We start from the raw sequence: 21,084 nt of genomic DNA on the forward strand, positions 1-21,084 counted from the left end.
GCATAGAGGGAAACAGTATGTACGCCGTCACAGGTTCTGCCCATTGTAACTCACGACCATGCCTGGCTGTATGTTCAGCGGTGAGAGCAACAGATCAGTCTCCTGTGTTACAGTTTTCAACAACTCTGCATCAGTGGGCGGTTTGTTACCTAAGCGCACCATTAGGCATGTTATCTTCAGCACAGCCTGTTGCCGCTTGGCCAAAGCAGTGCTGCAGTGCTTGCAGCTTGTGACTGATGTGGACATTTCGGAGATGAAGGCCAAACTGGAGGAAGAGGAGGTGCAGGAGCTGAACAATGTGATTACATTGAGGTTACATTGGCAACTCTGGTTTTCATTCTTAAAAAGATCCTACTGTGTTTTTGTTTTTTTACGTTTTTTTTTTAAGACAAATGCATTCACCGGGAAATATCATTTTAACATTTTATAATCTTATCTGGCCATGCCGATACTGTGACTGGAAGGCCTGATAAAATTTGGGAAAAAACCCACTACTAAATTAAAGACACACAGAGAAGGGTCACAGTAATGACATGTTCTCATTACAAAGGAGCGGTTCTGCTATATTGTTACAGGGTGTGCAGTGAGTTCAATGGCTGTCTAAATTAGGGAAAAATCCCAATACCATATTAAAGACACATAGAGGTGGGCCTCAATAACGACATGTTCCCATTACAAAATGAGCGGTTCTGCTATACAGTTATAGGGTATGCAGTAAGTACAACGGTTGCCAAAAATTTGGAGGCACTCCAATACCCTTTGTAAGAGACGTAGAGGAGGGCCTCATGAAAAAATGTTCCCATTATTAGGAAGTGGGTCTCCCATAGTGTTTGCCTATGCAGTGAATGCAAAAGCTGCCAAAAATTTGGAGGAACTCCAATGCCCCTTACAAGACACGTAGAGGGCCTCATGAAAATATGTTCCCATTATTAGGAAGTGGATCTCCCATAGTATTTGCCTATGCAGTGAATGCAAAAGCTGCCAAAAATTTGCCCTTTCAAGACACGCAGAGGTCACAGAGTCTCCTAAAAACAATGTTCCCATTATTAGGAAGTAGGTCTGCCATAGTGTTTGCCTATGCAGTAAATGCAAAAGCTGCCAAAAATTTGGAGGCACTCCAAAGCCCCTTGCAAGACACGTAGAGGAGGTGATATGGTAGATATGGTGGTGAATAATATGGTGATGGAGGATGAGGAGAAGGAGGAGGACAAGAGCAAATAGACAAAATCAGGAAGCGTATACCCATGTATGTGTGGGTGTGAAGAGGTGCATGGGAACAGACCTCCCAAAAAAAGACACTTGATTTGAGTTTATGTTACGCTACTATCACTCGGTGGTGTTGAGAAGTCTGGCCCAATCCAGCCCTTGTTCATTTTTATAAGAGTCATCTTGTCAGCATTTTCAGTTGACAGGCGGATGTGCTTATCAGTTATAATTCCACCGGCGTCACTAAAAACCCGCTCTGACAAAATGCTAGCGGCAGGGTAGGCCAGGACCTCCAAGGTGTAGAAAGCCAGTTCATGCCACGTGTCCAGCTTTGATACCCAATAATTATAAGGTGCAGAGGAATCACAGAGGACGTTGGTGCGGTCGGCAAGGTACTCCCTCAGCATCTTCCCAAACTTTGCACTCCTTGTGAGAGTACCCCACGCCTTAGGGCCTGTGCGATAGGAGGGTCTGAAAAAACTGTCCCAGAACTTTGACAGTGTTCCCTAGCCTCTGCTGGATTAGAGTTGCATCTCTCTCTCTTGTACTCCTTGGTTTTCCAACAAACTGTGACCTCTGCCTCCAGCGTTTTCAGATGGGAATTTTTTTAATAATTCCGCAACAAGGGCCTTCTGGTACTGCCCCATTTTAGTAGACCTGTCCGCCTCGGGAATAAGAGATAGAAAGTTCTCCTTGTAGCGTGGGTCTAGAAGTGTCACCAACCAGTAATGACTGTCACCCAAAATTTTGAGAACGCGAGGGTTATGGGAAAAGCAGCGTAACATAAACTCAGCCATGCATGCCAGACTGTTAACAGGCAAGACTTCTATGTCCTCACCAAGAGGATAACTGACCATGCTCTCTTCCTCCTCCTCCCTGTCCTAAGGCCATCCATGCTGAACAGAGGGTATGACAGTTGTGCAGGTAGTACCATCTATAGCGCATAAAACTAGCTCCTGTTCTTCCTCCTCCTCCTCCTATTCCTCATTGTCACCCAATCCACGTTGGGATGAGATGAGGCTGGGCTGTGTGTAATCACCCTGTATGGTTCCTTGATCCATTTCATCGTGCTCCGCATGCAATGCATCCCCTTTTATTGTGAGCAGAGAGCATTTCAGAAGACAGAAAAGAGGGATGGTGACGCTAATTATGGAGTCTTCGCCGCTCACCATCTTGGTGGAGTCCTCAAAGTTTTGGGGAATGGTACTTACAGTTAGGTCCATATATATTTGGACAGAGACAACATTTTTCTAATTTTGGTTCTAGACATTACCTCAATGAATTTTAAACAAAACAATTCAGATGCAGTTGAACTTCAGACTTTCAGCTTTCATTTGTGGGTATCCACATTAAAATATGATGAAGGGTTTAGGAGTTTCAGCTCCTTAACATGTGCCACCCTGTTTTTAAAAGGACCAAAAGTAATTGGACAATTGACTCCAAGGCTATTTCATGGACAGGCGTGGGCAATCCCTTTGTTATGTCATTCTCAATTAAGCAGATAAAAGGCCTGGAGTTGATTTGGGGTGTGGTGTTTGCATTTGGAAGGTTTTGGTGTGAAGTAAACTTGCGGTCAAAGGAGCTCTCCATGCAGGTGAAACAAGCCATCCTTAAGCTGCAAAAACAGAAAAAAAACATCCGAGAAATTGCTACAATATTAGGAGTGGCAAAATCTACAGATTGGTGCATCCTGAGACAGAAAGAAAGCACTGGTGAATAGTGTTGAGCCACCCCCGTAGTGTTCGAGTTCGGTTCGGTTCGTCGAACACCCATGTGTTCGCCGAACTGTTCGTCGAACTGTTCGTCGAACACCTTCGAACACCGTTAAAACCAATGGCAGGCAAACAAAAACACATAGAAACACATAGAAAACACCTTCAAAGGTGTCCAAAAGCTGACAAACTGCTCAGAAGACACAACTAACACATGGAAAAGTGACAAGTACATATAGTCATGAGAAAAGAAAAGAGGTGGAGGAGTAAAAGGAGGGGGAGACACAGATATAGGCATGTCATGCCCTTCTAAAATCCAAAAAGTGAGAAGCCGACACGTTCAGTCCGTTCCTGCCCGTGCCACCTCCGTGTCGCCGGGTTTGTGCCAGAGCCGCGGTGAACCCTGACGGCCAGCCCCCCTCTCCCAATACTGGTGCCTGTCCGCTGGTGGGTCGAGCGAGCCCCCCTGTGGTGGAGGCAGCTCTAAGTTTTTTAATTTAAATTGTCTCTCTAATTTGAATGAATACACTTTAAATCCATTTACAAGGATCTATTGGAGGGCAAGTCTCATGCCAGCAGCCGCGTAATTCCAGCTCCAGTAGCGTCCACTAAAGCTGCTGCAGTTAAAAAGCTTTTATAAGGATCGAGCTCGGCTGTCCACCGCAAGGCATCCTACTGCCAGTCCCAGCCCCTATGCCTTGGGGTGCCTCCTGATGCTCTTCACTGAGTATCCCGTGGTCCCGAAGCATTTCCTTCGAAAATATTAAGTGTCCAAACTACAGGTGGTGTAGCTTGCTTAACAGCCGGGATAATCCGCTGACTAGCAGACACTGCTACTAGGCACAAAGTATTTCCTGGGCTAGATGCAGTTAAAAATTTGTAAGTAGATACTCTCGTTGGATGCTGAGAAAGCATTCCATAGAGTCTCCTGGCACGCCATATATGATTCTCTTAAAAAGCTTGGGGTAGGGGTCTAGGGGACCCTTTTATAGCCAAAATCACGGCCCTGTATCACAATACGTCACCTAGGCTGAAGATAAATGGAACTGTAGCACCCTGAGGGCTCGGTTGCTACAGACGTATTGCACCTCACCCAGAGGTGTGATATCTCACTCTCAGGTAAGGATGGAGTGTGGATCAGGACCCGACACCTGCATGCATTACACTACATTGCCGTGGGGCAGGGCGACCAATATGCCCCTGAGATGGGCACGACAGTCCCTGTCCCTGGCTGGAGTGGGGGGAGGGAGCACTGAGGAAGGGGAACCCTGTAGTGCAGGAGCAGGGAGGAAGCAGTTCCTGGGTGCATTGAGAAGGGAGTATAAAAGGTGGGCACCATCTTAGTTCAGTGCAGAGAAGTCTGAGCAGAAGTGGCAGGGAGCAGGGGATCTGCATGAGCTCTGCTCCGGAGGCGGGCCTAGTAACAGAGGCCCAGGCCTGCAAGAGGGAGAAGGAAGGAAGAGGAGCGGAGAAGGCTCCAGGAACGAGGAATGAAGGGATCCCAGGGGTGCGGACGGGCGAGTCGCCACCGCACGCCCGAATCCACCTGCGTGGAGGGGTCAGGCCAAAGGGGGAGACCGGTCCCCGAACTAGTGGAGGCAGGAAACGACCCTCAGCTAGAAACCGGAGGCTCTGACATTTTATGTGGCGCAGCCCCTCGCTACACCCGCTAGGAAGGCACCACATAGGGTCAGGGAAACTGGCGCCAAGTTTACCAAGAGGAGGCCCGAGGCAGCCGGACAGAAGTGTTGGTAAGAAAGGCCAGACAAAGGACACACAAAGGGGGTCCTGTGAAGCGCTCCAAAGTTATCTGGGAGTTGTCTGAGCCCCTCACCTCGTGAGCACAGTACGACGTGGGCAGCCATTACCTGCAGACGTGGTCTGGATAATAAGAACTGTGAGTAAAGGCCCTGAACTGCATCACTGACTCCGTGTCGTTACTGCTGCTGCCCTGCACCATCACCCCCATCCTCCGCATACACTGCCCTGAGGCTATACTCCTCCCGTGGGGAGTTATGCTACGCTCTGCTGCACCCACAAAACCAGCCTCAGCGGTCTGCCCTGTAGCGGCGGTTCACTCTGACCGCAATCCACGGGTGGCGTAGTCGGACATTTAAACATCAAAACCACATAAATAGTTCCGCCACTGGTTTGACCACCCTGAGCCACGGAACCGGGTCGCCGCCACGAAGACTACAACCACCAGCATCCACCAAAAAGGGTCCGGCTCCGGGTGTCCCAAGGCCCAGGGGGTGCGTCAGAACATTTTCATCACCTTTCACAATCACCAATGGGACAAGGCAGGGATGTCCTCTGTCCCCTCTCTTATACATCCTAGTGACGGAGCACCTGCTCTCATCAATTCGCCATAACCCCAATATTAGGTGGATTGAGGTGGGAGGCACCGAGTACAAGTGCTCTCTATTTGCTGATGATGTCCTAGTATATATCACTCAATCACATATATCCATCCATGCTGTTATGGCTGAAATAGATCACTTTGTTACATGGTCAAATTTTAAAATCAATGCAGCAAAGTCTGAGGCCCTCGATGTCTCCCTCCCCAAATCCATATAGGATTAAATCCAGTCCAACTTTCCCTTTGCCTGGCCCTCACAGGGTATCAAATACTTAGGAATTCCTATTCATAGAGACCTCTCCCATCTATGTTATCTTAATTTTGGGCCCTTTATTGAACAACTCCATACAGACCACGGTTGGCAAGTTAGAACTGTAAGATTCACTACGTGAACCACTGGTGTTTTGTGAAAAAGCACATGTACACTGCGTTCCAAATTATTATGCAAAAAGTGTTTAGGAGTGATAAGGGAAGAATTTGTTTGTTTGTCAGTTAAACTTATTGATGGTGATGTGTGTCAGGGCTCTTTATATCACTGTAAGCAATTGCAGACACCTGTGCTAATTAGTTTGGCAGGTGTGTCCAATGAAAGGCAAGACTACTTAAGAAGGCTCTCTCACATTATTAAGCAGCCTACATTTTCTGCCAAAATGGGAAAGAAAAAGGATGTGTCGGCTGCTGAGAAGCAACAAATTGTGGAGTGTTTAGGTCAAGGCATGACTACAATCAACATTGTGCGATGATCAGGATGAAGTGTCTTGGCAATCAAGAAGTATGTAGCTGATTCACAGTACACACGTGTGCGTGCTGATAAGGGCAAATTGAGGACTCTTTCCTACAGGCAATTACGTCAGGTTGAAAGAGCAGCGGCAAAAATGCCTGGTCATAGCATCAGACAAGTTTTTGAAGCTGCTGGTGCCTCCAACGTCCCCCGAACAACAAGATGCAGGGTCCTTCAGAGGTTTGCAGCTGTGCATACGCCATCCTGTCGACCTCCTCTATCCACTTCACACAAGCAGAAACGGCTCCAGTGGGCCAAACATTACATGAAGACTGATTTCAAAACTGTTTTGTTCACGGATGAGTGCCGTGCAGCGCTCGATGGTCCAGATGGATGGAGTGGAGGATGGCTGGTTGATGGACACCCCACGCAAACACGGCTACAGCGCCAACAAGGAGGAGGTGGAGTAATGTTTTGGGCTGGAATCATGGGGAGAGAGATTGTCGGCCCCTTTAGGATCCCTGAAGGCGCTAAAGATGAACTCCATAATGTATGTGGATTTTCTCAAACAGCACTTCCTGCCATGGTTCAAGAAGAAGAACCGTGTATTTCACAGCAAGATCATTTTTCTGCATGATAATGCACCATCTCATGCTGCACATAAAACATCTGCATCTCTGGCTGATATGGGCATAAAAGGGGACAAACTTATGGTGTGACCCCCATGCTCCCCTGACCTCTACCCCATTCAGAACCTTTGGAGCATCATTAAAAGGAGTGTCTATGATGGCGGGAGGCAGTTCACATCTAAGCAACAGCTCTGGGAGGGTATTCTGTCCTCATGCAAAACAATTGAAGCAGAAACCATCCAAAACCTGACAAATTCAATGGACGAGAGAGTTCAGAAGCTCCTTTCGAACAAGGGGTCCTATGTGAAAATGTAACATCACCTAGAATAAAGTTTTGAGTTGAAAACTGTTTGATTTCAGTTTCTAACAACCTGCTAATGCTTATAATTTCAAAAATGACTATTTTTTTGGTCTTTATTAAAATGAAAAGGTTGATCGAAAAGTTTGGGGGATCTAAGAGTGTGGCAACCCAGTAGTCATGATTACTTCGAATTCTGACAATATGAGGGTCATGCTGCAGGTAGTGCAGCAAGAAGGCACTTATGTGTCTTGCGCATCTCGGAGCCCCAAAATTATTTTCCGGGCTAGATGCAGCTAAAAATTATTATTAATTTTAAATCTGGTGAAGCTTTAGTATAGATGGCCTAATAGGATCAGTGCTGCACACTGCTACAAAGCCCAAATTATTTTCCAGCCAAGATACAGATAAACATGATTAGTAATTTGAAAGCTTAAAACGGTTGGTAGGGTGATTTTAACCAATCATCAAGCTTTTACTCTCCCCAGGATGACACAGGGGTAGAAAAGTCGTTTCGGATCCATGATTTGTTCATCTTTATGAACGTGAGTCTGTCTACATTATCAGTGGAGAGCCGCGTGCGCTTATCTGTCAGCACACCACCAGCAGCGCTGAACACACGTTCAGACAGAACGCTGGCTGCGGGGCATGACAAGATCTCCAAGGCGTAAGTGGCTAGCTCCGGCCATTTATCCAGATTGGAAGCCCAAAAAGAGCAAGGGTCCAGTGACACAGTCGTGGCTTCAATGTTTACTTGGAGATACTCCTGTACCATCGTCTCTAGGCGTTGACTATGTGTCAGACTTCTTGTCTCCTGTGGCCTTGCAAAGGATGGGCTAAAAAAGTGGTGAAATGATTCCGCAAAATTGATGTTACCAGCAGATACTGTGGTTCTGTTACGGTTTGAGTGCTGAACACTTGACGGTCCCACGGTTGGCAAGTTGGAACTGTGAGATTCACTACGTGCACCACTGGTATTTTGTGGAAAAGCACATGTAAGATTCTGCAACAGTCTCTGCTGATACTCCTGCATGCGTGCATCCCTTTCTATGGCAGGAATAATTTCTGCAAATTTACTTTTGTACCGGGGATCTAACAGTGTGGCAACCCAGTAGTCAGGATTATTTCTAATTCTCACAATTCGAGGGTCATGTTGCAGGTAGTGCAGCAAGAAGGCACTCATGTGTGTTGCGCATCCAGGAGCACCAAGTCCCTGTTGTGTTGGTGGCGAGGTAACAATCATGCTTCCTTCCTCTGTCCTCTCCCCCCAACCTCGCACAACAGAAATGTGATCAAGGTCTCCCTCATCTGATGAGTCTTCCATCAGTTCGTCCTCCACTTCTTCCTGGGCTCCTGCACCTTCCTCACTAGTTTGGCTGCTACCATGCGTCCTGGTAAAGCCATCTCCCCCACCCTCACATGCCTGCCGCCTTGGTGCTGCCGACCGTCTGGACCTTGCAGATGTTAGCCCTTCCGCATACAACTGCTCCTCCTCTACTTCCTCCACCTCCTCTTGTGCCACCACCTGACTCCGAATTCTGTTTAACATGTGCTCCAGCATGTAAATCACCGGAATAGTCATGCTGATAATGGCATCGTCAGCACTAAACATCTTCGTCGCCATTTCAAAACTGTGCAGAAGGGTGCATAGGTCCCTGATCTGAGACCACTCCTCCAGCGTGAATTGCCCCACCTCTGAATCTCGTTGGCCCAGGCTATACATCAGAACGTATTGCACCAGGGCTTGTCGGTGCTGCCACAGTCGCTGCAACATGTGCAGAGTTGAATTCCACCGGGTAGACACATCGCATTTTAGCCGGTGAAGTGGCAGGCCCAACGACTTCTGTAGAGATGTAAGTCGCTGAGCTGCGGGATGCGAACGGCGGAAGCTAGCACACAGCGACCGTGCCCTCTGCAGAAGGCCATCTAGTCTGGGATAGTGGGCTAAAAATTGCTGGACAACCAGGTTCAACACGTGAGCCATACAAGGCACGTGTGTGACATTGCCCCGGCGAAGGTCCGCACCCAGGTTTGCAGCATTGTCGCACACAGCCTTCCCTGGTTTCAGGTCCAGTGGAGACAACCATTCATGAAATTGGTTCTCCAGAGCTGACCACAACTCCTCAGCTGTGTGACTCACATTTCCCAGACATTTCAATGTAAAAACCGCCTGATGACGTTGAGACCTACTGCCAGCATAGTAAGGAGGTGTGCAGGATCCCTTCTGCGCAGTTAGAAAGCTTGTGGCATGACCAGACAGGCTTTGGGTGCAGGTGGAGGACCGAGAGGAGGTTGAGGAGGCAGAAGCAGTGGAGGAACTTTGACATAAAGAGGATTGACGCACAACTCGTGGGGACGGCAAGACTTGGACAGCAGCCCCTTGTCCTGCTGTCACCATAGTTACCCAGTGCCCAGTCAGCGACATGTAATGCCCCTGTCCATGCCTACTCGTCCAAGTGTCTGTGGTGAAATGCACCCTGTCACACACAGAGTTTCTCAAAGAAGCGGTGATGTTGTGTGCAACATGCTGGTGGAGCGCAGGCACACCTTTCTTTGAGAAGTAGTGCCGACTGGGCATCTGGTACTGGGGCACTGCGACGGACATAAGGTCTCGAAAATCCTCTGTGTCCACCAGGCGGAAAGGCAGCATTTCTGTAGCCAAGAGCTTGCAGATGGTGAAATTCAACCTCTTAGCTTTCTCATGGCTAGGAGGAAATGGTCTTTTACTTGTCCACATCTGAGGGACCGAGGGCTGGCTATTGTGCTTAGACGGGGTTGATAAGGGTGTCCCCGGCAAACTGCCGGTCTGTGAGGAAGATGCAGGCGGACATGTTAGGTTGCCTTGATCCAAAGTTGGTGCTATCGATGTCGGACAGCGCTCAACACCAGCTGGTGTTACCACCTCCAAAGAAAATGATGACCTGCCAATCACGCTGGCTGTTGCGGGTAAAGAGGTGGCAGGTCTGCGCCCCAAAACAGGTGTGACTGCTGTCCCCCCAGTCACAGGGGATGAAGAGGCCGCGGATGCACAAGATATGGCAGACGGTGGTTGGCCCGGCCGGCTAGGCCGCATTATAGCACACTGAGCTTCCCACTGCAACTTATGCTTCATGTCCATGTGCCGGTTCATGCATGAAGTACTCAAACTACGTATTTTTTGGCCTCTACTTAGCTTTTGCTGACAAATGTTACAGATAACACGAGTTGGGTCATCTTTATCGATCTGAAAAAATGCCCAGGCTATGTAAGGCTTAGCACCCATGCGACCTGAAGAGCCACAACGACTTGTGGTGAGAGGCAGAGTTGTGTTTGAGGATGCAGCTGTTGACGTGCTTCCAGTACTACGTCTCTGTCCAGGAAGGCGCAACCTGACCTCGTCGTCACTAGCATCTTCCTCCACCTCCTCTGCTGACCTCATCTCTTGGCTGACTGTGGGTTGACAGTAAGTGGGATCTCCAACCTCATCATCATAACCCTGTGCGTTATCACACCCGTCGTCCTCAGAGCCAACCTGTTCCTGCCCTGACAAAAAACTAAAGTTGTCGCTCCAATCAGGTATTTGAGTCTTATCATCGTCTTCCTCATTGTCTCCACCAACAGGAGTTACAGTTTGGGAATGAGGGTCTACATTATGGTCAGAACCTTCTGCGTCTGGTCCTGGATCCGACTCATAAAGATTCTGGGCATCAGTGCAGATCATTTCCTCGTCTGGATTCACAGAAGCGCTGGAGTCGACCTCTGATTCCCAGGCTATAGTATGAGTAAACAGCTCTGCAGACTCAACCATCTGTTCTACCTCATACTCAGACGGGCAGCTGGAGATTTGGGAGCTGTGAGGAAGCAAGTGCGATTGGGGTGACACCTTTGAGGACTGGAGTATTTGTGATGTTGAAGTTGATGTGGAGGAGAGCCCACTTAAAGGAGCACTTGATATCCGTTGAAGCACCTGCTGTTTTTGTGCCTCATCTGGAATTTGTAGCGATTGGCGTGGCCGTAAGAAAGGGATCTTATCACATTGTCCGCTAAAAGAAGTAGACATTTTAATTTGGCTGGAAGATGGTCTTTCTTCTGCAGATGTTACTGTTGCTTTAACACCTACCCCACGGACACAACCTTTTTTCCCCTTCCCAACACGCCTATTCCCCTTTGCACCAGCAGCAGGCCTTTTTCCACTCATTTTGGTGGTTAACTAATTCACAACTCTGGAGTTGTTTGCACAAAGAAACAATGGATGGGAACCGAGCAGAGCTGAGTGGCCAAACTGTGGTATTAGGCCAAAACTATTGGCTGGGTTAGATGCAGAAAAAAATTATATTCAATTTGCAACCTGATGGAGGTCTGTATAGATGGACTAATAGAACAAGTCCCACACACAGCTAGAAGGCCAAATATTTTTTCAGAGGTAGATGCAGAAAAAAAATATATTCAATTTGCAACCTTATGGAGGTCAGTATAGATGGACTAATAGAACAAGTCCGACACACAGCTAGAAGGCCAAATATTTTTTCAGAGGTAGATGCAGAAAAAAATTATATTCAGTTTGCAACCTTATGGAGGTCAGTATAGATGGACTAATAGAACAAGTCCCACACACAGCTAGAAGGCCAAATATTTTTTCAGAGGTAGATGCAGAAAAAAATTATATTCAGTTTGCAACCTTATGGAGGTCAGTATAGATGGACTAATAGAACAAGTCCCACACACAGCTATAAGGCCAAATATTTTTTCAGAGGTAGATGCAGAAAAAAATTATATTCAGTTTGCAACCTTATGGAGGTCAGTATAGATGGACTAATAGAACAAGTCCCACACACAGCTAGAAGGCCAAATATTTTTTCAGAGGTAGATGCAGAAAAAAATTATATTCAGTTTGCAACCTTATGGAGGTCAGTATAGATGGACTAATAGAACAAGTCCCACACACAGCTAGAAGGCCAAATATTTTTTTCAGAGGTAGATGCATAAAAAAATTATATTCAGTTTGCAACCTTATGGAGGTCAGTATAGATGGACTAATAGAACAAGTCCCACACACAGCTAGAAGGCTAAATATTTTTTCAGAGGTAGATGCAGAAAAAAATTATATTCAGTTTGCAACCTGATGGAGGTCTGTATAGATGGATTAATAGAACAAGTCCCACACACAGCTAGAAGCCCAATATTTATTCAGAGGTAGATGCAGAAAAAAATTATATTCAGTTTGCAACCTTATGGAGGTCAGTATAGATGGACTAATAGAACAAGTCCCACACACAGCTAGAAGGCCAAATATTTTTTCAGAGGTAGATGCAGAAAAAAATTATATTCAGTTTGCAACCTTATGGAGGTCAGTATAGATGGCCTAATAGAACAAGTCCCACACACAGCTAGAAGGCCAAATATTTTGTCAGAGGTAGATGCAGAAAAAAATTATATTCAGTTTGCAACCTTATGGAGGTCAGTATAGATGGACTAATACAACAAGTCCCACACACAGCTAGAAGCCCAATATTTTTTCAGAGGTAGATGCAGAAAAAAATAGATTCAGTTTGCAACCTGATGGAGGTCTGTATAGATGGATTAATAGAACAAGTCCCACACGCAGCTAGAAGCCCAATATTTTTTCAGAGGTAGATGCAGAAAAAAATTATATTCAGTTTGCAACCTTATGGAGGTCAGTATAGATGGACTAATAGAACAAGTCCCACACACAGCTAGAAGGCCAAATATTTTTTCAGAGGTAGATGCAGAAAAAAATTATATTCAGTTTGCAACCTTATGGAGGTCAGTATAGATGGACTAATAGAACAAGTCCCACACACAGCTAGAAGGCCAAATATTTTGTCAGAGGTAGATGCAGAAAAAAATTATATTCAGTTTGCAACCTTATGGAGGTCAGTATAGATGGACAAATACAACAAGTACCACACACAGCTAGAAGCCCAATATTTTTTCAGAGGTAGATGCAGAAAAAAATATATTCAGTTTGCAACCTGATGGAGGTCTGTATAGATGGATTAATAGAACAAGTCCCACACACAGCTAGAAGCCCAATATTTTTTCAGAGGTAGATGCAGAAAAAAATATATTCAGTTTGCAACCTGATGGAGGTCTGTATAGATGGATTAATAGAACAAGTCCCACACACAGCTAGAAGCCCAATATTTTTTCAGAGGTAGATGCAGAAAAATATTATATTCAGTTTGCAACCTTATGGAGGTCAGTATAGATGGACTAATAGAACAAGTCCCACACAGAGCTAGAAGGCCAAATATTTTTTCAGAGGTAGATGCAGAAAAAAATTATATTCAGTTTGCAACCTTATTGAGGTCAGTATAGATGGACTAATAGAACAAGTCCCACACACAGCTAGAAGGCCAAATATTTTGTCAGAGGTATATGCAGAAAAAAATTATATTCAGTTTGCAACCTTATGGAGGTCAGTATAGATGGACTAATACAACAAGTCCCACACACAGCTAGAAGCCCAATATTTTTTCAGAGGTAGATGCAGAAAAAAATATATTCAGTTTGCAACCTTATGGAGGTCAGTATAGATGGACTAATAGAACAAGTCCCACACACAGCTAGAAGGCCAAATATTTTGTCAGAGGTAGATGCAGAAAAAAATTATATTCAGTTTGCAACCTTATGGAGGTCAGTATAGATGGACAAATACAACAAGTACCACACACAGCTAGAAGCCCAATATTTTTTCAGAGGTAGATGCAGAAAAAAATATATTCAGTTTGCAACCTGATGGAGGTATGTATAGATGGATTAATAGAACAAGTCCCACACACAGCTAGAAGCCCAATATTTTTTCAGAGGTAGATGCAGAAAAAAATATATTCAGTTTGCAACCTGATGGAGGTCTGTATAGATGGATTAATAGAACAAGTCCCCCACACAGCTAGAAGCCCAATATTTTTTCAGAGGTAGATGCAGAAAAATATTATATTCAGTTTGCAACCTTATGGAGGTCAGTATAGATGGACTAATAGAACAAGTCCCACACACAGCTAGAAGGCCAAATATTTTTTCAGAGGTAGATGCAGAAAAAAATTATATTCAGTTTGCAACCTTATGGAGGTCAGTATAGATGGACTAATAGAACAAGTCCCACACACAGCTAGAAGGCCAAATATTTTGTCAGAGGTAGATGCAGAAAAAAATTATATTCAATTTGCAACCTTATGGAGGTCAGTATAGATGGACTAATACAACAAGTCCCACACACAGCTAGAAGCCCAATATTTTTTCAGAGGTAGATGCAGAAAAAAATATATTCAGTTTGCAACCTGATGGAGGTCTGTATAGATGGATTAATAGAACAAGTCCCACACACAGCTAGAAGCCCAATATTTTTTCAGAGGTAGATGCAGAAAAAAATTATATTCAGTTTGCAACCTTATGGAGGTCAGTATAGATGGACTAATAGAACAAGTCCCACACACAGCTAGAAGGCCAAATATTTTTTCAGAGGTAGATGCAGAAAAAAATTATATTCAGTTTGCAACCTTATGGAGGTCAGTATAGATGGACTAATAGAACAAGTCCCACACACAGCTAGAAGGCCAAATATTTTGTCAGAGGTAGATGCAGAAAAAAATTATATTCAGTTTGCAACCTTATGGAGGTCAGTATGGATGGACAAATACAACAAGTCCCACCCACAGCTAGAAGCCCAATATTTTTTCAGAGGTAGATGCAGAAAAAAATATATTCAGTTTGCAACCTGATGGAGGTCTGTATAGATGGATTAATAGAACAAGTCCCACACACAGCTAGAAGCCCAATATTTTTTCAGAGGTAGATGCAGAAAAAAATATATTCAGTTTGCAACCTGATGGAGGTCTGTATAGATGGATTAATAGAACAAGTCCCACACACAGCTAGAAGCCCAATATTTTTTCAGAGGTAGATGCAGAAAAATATTATATTCAGTTTGCAACCTTATGGAGGTCAGTATAGATGGACTAATAGAACAAGTCCCACACACAGCTAGAAGGCCAAATATTTTTTCAGAGGTAGATGTAGAAAAAAATTATATTCAGTTTGCAACCTTATGGAGGTCAGTATAGATGGACTAATAGAACAAGTCCCACACACAGCTAGAAGGCCAAATATTTTGTCAGAGGTAGATGCAGAAAAAAATTATATTCAGTTTGCAACCTTATGGAGGTCAGTATAGATGGACTAATACAACAAGTCCCACACACAGCTAGAAGCCCAATATTTTTTCAGAGGTAGATGCAGAAAAAAATATATTCAGTTTGCAACCTGATGGAGGTCTGTATAGATGGATTAATAGAACAAGTCCCACACACAGCTAGAAGCCCAATATTTTTTCAGAGGTAGATGCAGAAAAAAATTATATTCAGTTTGCAACCTTATGGAGGTCAGTATAGATGGACTAATAGAACAAGTCCCACACACAGCTAGAAGGCCAAATATTTTTTCAGAGGTAGATGCAGAAAAAAATTATATTCAGTTTGCAACCTTATGGAGGTCAGTATAGATGGACTAATAGAACAAGTCCCACACACAGCTAGAAGGCCAAATATTTTGTCAGAGGTAGATGCAGAAAAAAATTATATTCAGTTTGCAACCTTATGGAGGTCAGTATAGATGGACAAATACAACAAGTCCCACCCACAGCTAGAAGCCCAATATTTTTTCAGAGGTAGATGCAGAAAAAAATATATTCAGTTTGCAACCTGATGGAGGTCTGTATAGATGGATTAATAGAACAAGTCCCACACACAGCTAGAAGCCCAATATTTTTTCAGAGGTAGATGCAGAAAAAAATTATATTCAGTTTGCAACCTTATGGAGGTCAGTATATATGGACTAATAGAACAAGTCCCACACACAGCTAGAAGGCCAAATATTTTTTCAGAGGTAGATGCAGAAAAAAATTATATTCAGTTTGCAACCTTATGGAGGTCAGTATAGATGGACTAATAGAACAAGTCCCACACACAGCTAGAAGGCCAAATATTTTGTCAGAGGTAGATGCAGAAAAAAATTATATTCAGTTTGCAACCTTATGGAGGTCAGTATAGATGGACAAATACAACAAGTCCCACCCACAGCTAGAAGCCCAATATTTTTTTCAGAGGTAGATGCAGAAAAAAATATATTCAGTTTGCAACCTGATGGAGGTCTGTATAGATGGATTAATAGAACAAGTCCCACACACAGCTAGAAGCCCAATATTTTTTCAGAGGTAGATGCAGAAAAAAATATATTCAGTTTGCAACCTGATGGAGGTCTGTATAGATGGATTAATAGAACAAGTCCCACACACAGCTAGAAGCCCAATATTTTTTCAGAGGTAGATGCAGAAAAATATTATATTCAGTTTGCAACCTTATGGAGGTCAGTATAGATGGACTAATAGAACAAGTCCCACACACAGCTAGAAGGCCAAATATTTTTTCAGAGGTAGATGCAGAAAAAAATTATATTCAGTTTGCAACCTTATGGAGGTCAGTATAGATGGACTAATAGAACAAGTCCCACACACAGCTAGAAGGCCAAATATTTTGTCAGAGGTAGATGCAGAAAAAAATTATATTCAGTTTGCAACCTTATGGAGGTCAGTATAGATGGACTAATACAACAAGTCCCACACACAGCTAGAAGTCCAATATTTTTTCAGAGGTAGATGCAGAAAAAAATATATTCAGTTTGCAACCTGATGGAGGTCTGTATAGATGGATTAATAGAACAAGTCCCACACACAGCTAGAAGGCCAAATATTTTTTCAGAGGTAGATGCAGAAAAAAATTATATTCAGTTTGCAACCTTATGGAGGTCAGTATAGATGGCCTAATAGAACAAGTCCCACACACAGCTAGAAGGCCAAATATTTTGTCAGAGGTAGATGCAGAAAAAAATTATATTCAGTTTGCAACCTTATGGAGGTCAGTATAGATGGACAAATACAACAAGTACCACACACAGCTAGAAGCCCAATATTTTTTCAGAGGTAGATGCAGAAAAAAATATATTCAGTTTGCAACCTGATGGAGGTATGTATAGATGGATTAATAGAACAAGTCCCACACACAGCTAGAAGCCCAATATTTTTTCAGAGGTAGATGCAGAAAAAAATATATTCAGTTTGCAACCTGATGGAGGTCTGTATAGATGGATTAATAGAACAAGTCCCCCACACAGCTAGAAGCCCAATATTTTTTCAGAGGTAGATGCAGAAAAATATTATATTCAGTTTGCAACCTTATGGAGGTCAGTATAGATGGACTAATAGAACAAGTCCCACACACAGCTAGAAGGCCAAATATTTTTTCAGAGGTAGATGCAGAAAAAAATTATATTCAGTTTGCAACCTTATGGAGGTCAGTATAGATGGACTAATACAACAAGTCCCACACACAGCTAGAAGCCCAATATTTTTTCAGAGGTAGATGCAGAAAAAAATATATTCAGTTTGCAACCTGATGGAGGTCTGTATAGATGGATTAATAGAACAAGTCCCACACACAGCTAGAAGCCCAATATTTTTTCAGAGGTAGATGCAGAAAAAAATTATATTCAGTTTGCAACCTTATGGAGGTCAGTATAGATGGACTAATAGAACAAGTCCCACACACAGCTAGAAGGCCAAATATTTTTTCAGAGGTAGATGCAGAAAAAAATTATATTCAGTTTGCAACCTTATGGAGGTCAGTATAGATGGACTAATAGAACAAGTCCCACACACAGCTAGAAGGCCAAATATTTTGTCAGAGGTAGATGCAGAAAAAAATTATATTCAGTTTGCAACCTTATGGAGGTCAGTATAGATGGACAAATACAACAAGTCCCACCCACAGCTAGAAGCCCAATATTTTTTCAGAGGTAGATGCAGAAAAAAATATATTCAGTTTGCAACCTGATGGAGGTCTGTATAGATGGATTAATAGAACAAGTCCCACACACAGCTAGAAGCCCAATATTTTTTCAGAGGTAGATGCAGAAAAAAATTATATTCAGTTTGCAACCTTATGGAGGTCAGTATAGATGGACTAATAGAACAAGTCCCACACACAGCTAGAAGGCCAAATATTTTTTCAGAGGTAGATGCAGAAAAAAATTATATTCAGTTTGCAACCTTATGGAGGTCAGTATAGATGGACTAATAGAACAAGTCCCACACACAGCTAGAAGGCCAAATATTTTGTCAGAGGTAGATGCAGAAAAAAATTATATTCAGTTTGCAACCTTATGGAGGTCAGTATAGATGGACAAATACAACAAGTCCCACCCACAGCTAGAAGCCCAATATTTTTTCAGAGGTAGATGCAGAAAAAAATATATTCAGTTTGCAACCTGATGGAGGTCTGTATAGATGGATTAATAGAACAAGTCCCACACACAGCTAGAAGCCCAATATTTTTTCAGAGGTAGATGCAGAAAAAAATATATTCAGTTTGCAACCTGATGGAGGTCTGTATAGATGGTTTAATAGAACAAGTCCCACACACAGCTAGAAGCCCAATATTTTTTCAGAGGTAGATGCAGAAAAAAATTATATTCAGTTTGCAACCTTATGGAGGTCAGTATAGATGGACTAATAGAACAAGTCCCACACACAGCTAGAAGGCCAAATATTTTTTCAGAGGTAGATGCAGAAAAAAATTATATTCAGTTTGCAACCTGATGGAGGTCAGTATAGATGGACTAATACAACAAGTCCCACACACATCTAGAAGCCCAATATTTCTTCAGAGGTAGATGCAGAAAAAAATATATTCAGTTTGCAACCTGATGGACGTCTGTATAGATGGTTTAATAGAACAAGTCCCACACACATCTAGAAGCCCAAAATTTTTTCAGAGGTAGATGCAGAAAAAAATTATATTCAGTTTGCAACCTTATGGAGGTCAGTATAGATGGACTAATAGAACAAGTCCCACACACAGCTAGAAGGCCAAATATTTTGTCAGAGGTAGATGCAGAAAAAAATTATATTCAGTTTGCAACCTTATGGAGGTCAGTATAGATGGACAAATACAACAAGTCCCACCCACAGCTAGAAGCCCAATATTTTTTCAGAGGTAGATGCAGAAAAAAATATATTCAGTTTGCAACCTGATGGAGGTCTGTATAGATGGATTAATAGAACAAGTCCCACACACAGCTAGAAGCCCAATATTTTTTCAGAGGTAGATGCAGAAAAAAATATATTCAGTTTGCAACCTGATGGAGGTCTGTATAGATGGTTTAATAGAACAAGTCCCACACACAGCTAGAAGCCCAATATTTTTTCAGAGGTAGATGCAGAAAAAAATTATATTCAGTTTGCAACCTTATGGAGGTCAGTATAGATGGACTAATAGAACAAGTCCCACACACAGCTAGAAGGCCAAATATTTTTTCAGAGGTAGATGCAGAAAAAAATTATATTCAGTTTGCAACCTGATGGAGGTCAGTATAGATGGACTAATACAACAAGTCCCACACACATCTAGAAGCCCAATATTTCTTCAGAGGTAGATGCAGAAAAAAATATATTCAGTTTGCAACCTGATGGACGTCTGTATAGATGGTTTAATAGAACAAGTCCCACACACATCTAGAAGCCCAAAATTTTTTCAGAGGTAGATGCAGAAAAAAATTATATTCAGTTTGCAACCTTATGGAGGTCAGTATAGATGGACTAATAGAACAAGTCCCACACACAGCTAGAATGCCAAATATTTTGTCAGAGGTAGATGCAGAAAAAAATTATATTCAGTTTGCAACCTTATGGAGGTCAGTATAGATGGACTAATAGAACAAGTCCCACACACAGCTAGAAGGCCAAATATTTTTTCAGAGGTAGATGCAGAAAAAAATTATATTCAGTTTGCAACCTTATGGAGGTCAGTATAGATGGACTAATAGAACAAGTCCCACACACAGCTAGAAGGCCAAATATTTTGTCAGAGGTAGATGCAGAAAAAAATTATATTCAGTTTGCAACCTTATGGAGGTCAGTATAGATGGACAAATACAACAAGTCCCACCCACAGCTAGAAGCCCAATATTTTTTCAGAGGTAGATGCAGAAAAAAATATATTCAGTTTGCAACCTGATGGAGGTCTGTATAGATGGATTAATAGAACAAGTCCCACACACAGCTAGAAGCCCAATATTTTTTCAGAGGTAGATGCAGAAAAAAATTATATTCAGTTTGCAACCTTATGGAGGTCAGTATATATGGACTAATAGAACAAGTCCCACACACAGCTAGAAGGCCAAATATTTTTTCAGAGGTAGATGCAGAAAAAAATTATATTCAGTTTGCAACCTTATGGAGGTCAGTATAGATGGACTAATAGAACAAGTCCCACACACAGCTAGAAGGCCAAATATTTTGTCAGAGGTAGATGCAGAAAAAAATTATATTCAGTTTGCAACCTTATGGAGGTCAGTATAGATGGACAAATACAACAAGTCCCACCCACAGCTAGAAGCCCAATATTTTTTCAGAGGTAGATGCAGAAAAAAATATATTCAGTTTGCAACCTGATGGAGGTCTGTATAGATGGATTAATAGAACAAGTCCCACTCACAGCTAGAAGCCCAATATTTTTTCAGAGGTAGATGCAGAAAAAAATATATTCAGTTTGCAACCTGATGGAGGTCTGTATAGATGGATTAATAGAACAAGTCCCACACACAGCTAGAAGCCCAATATTTTTTCAGAGTTAGATGCAGAAAAATATTATATTCAGTTTGCAACCTTATGGAGGTCAGTATAGATGGACTAATAGAACAAGTCCCACACACAGCTAGAAGGCCAAATATTTTTTCAGAGGTAGATGCAGAAAAAAATTATATTCAGTTTGCAACCTTATGGAGGTCAGTATAGATGGACTAATAGAACAAGTCCCACACACAGCTAGAAGGCCAAATATTTTGTCAGAGGTAGATGCAGAAAAAAATTATATTCAGTTTGCAACCTTATGGAGGTCAGTATAGATGGACTAATACAACAAGTCCCACACACAGCTAGAAGTCCAATATTTTTTCAGAGGTAGATGCAGAAAAAAATATATTCAGTTTGCAACCTGATGGAGGTCTGTATAGATGGATTAATAGAACAAGTCCCACACACAGCTAGAAGGCCAAATATTTTTTCAGAGGTAGATGCAGAAAAAAATTATATTCAGTTTGCAACCTTA

Source organism: Phyllobates terribilis, unplaced genomic scaffold (assembly GCF_046119375.1).
Source record: "Phyllobates terribilis strain yellow unplaced genomic scaffold, ASM4611937v1 Scaffold_2__4_contigs__length_985480577, whole genome shotgun sequence".
NCBI lineage: Eukaryota > Metazoa > Chordata > Amphibia > Anura > Dendrobatidae > Phyllobates > Phyllobates terribilis.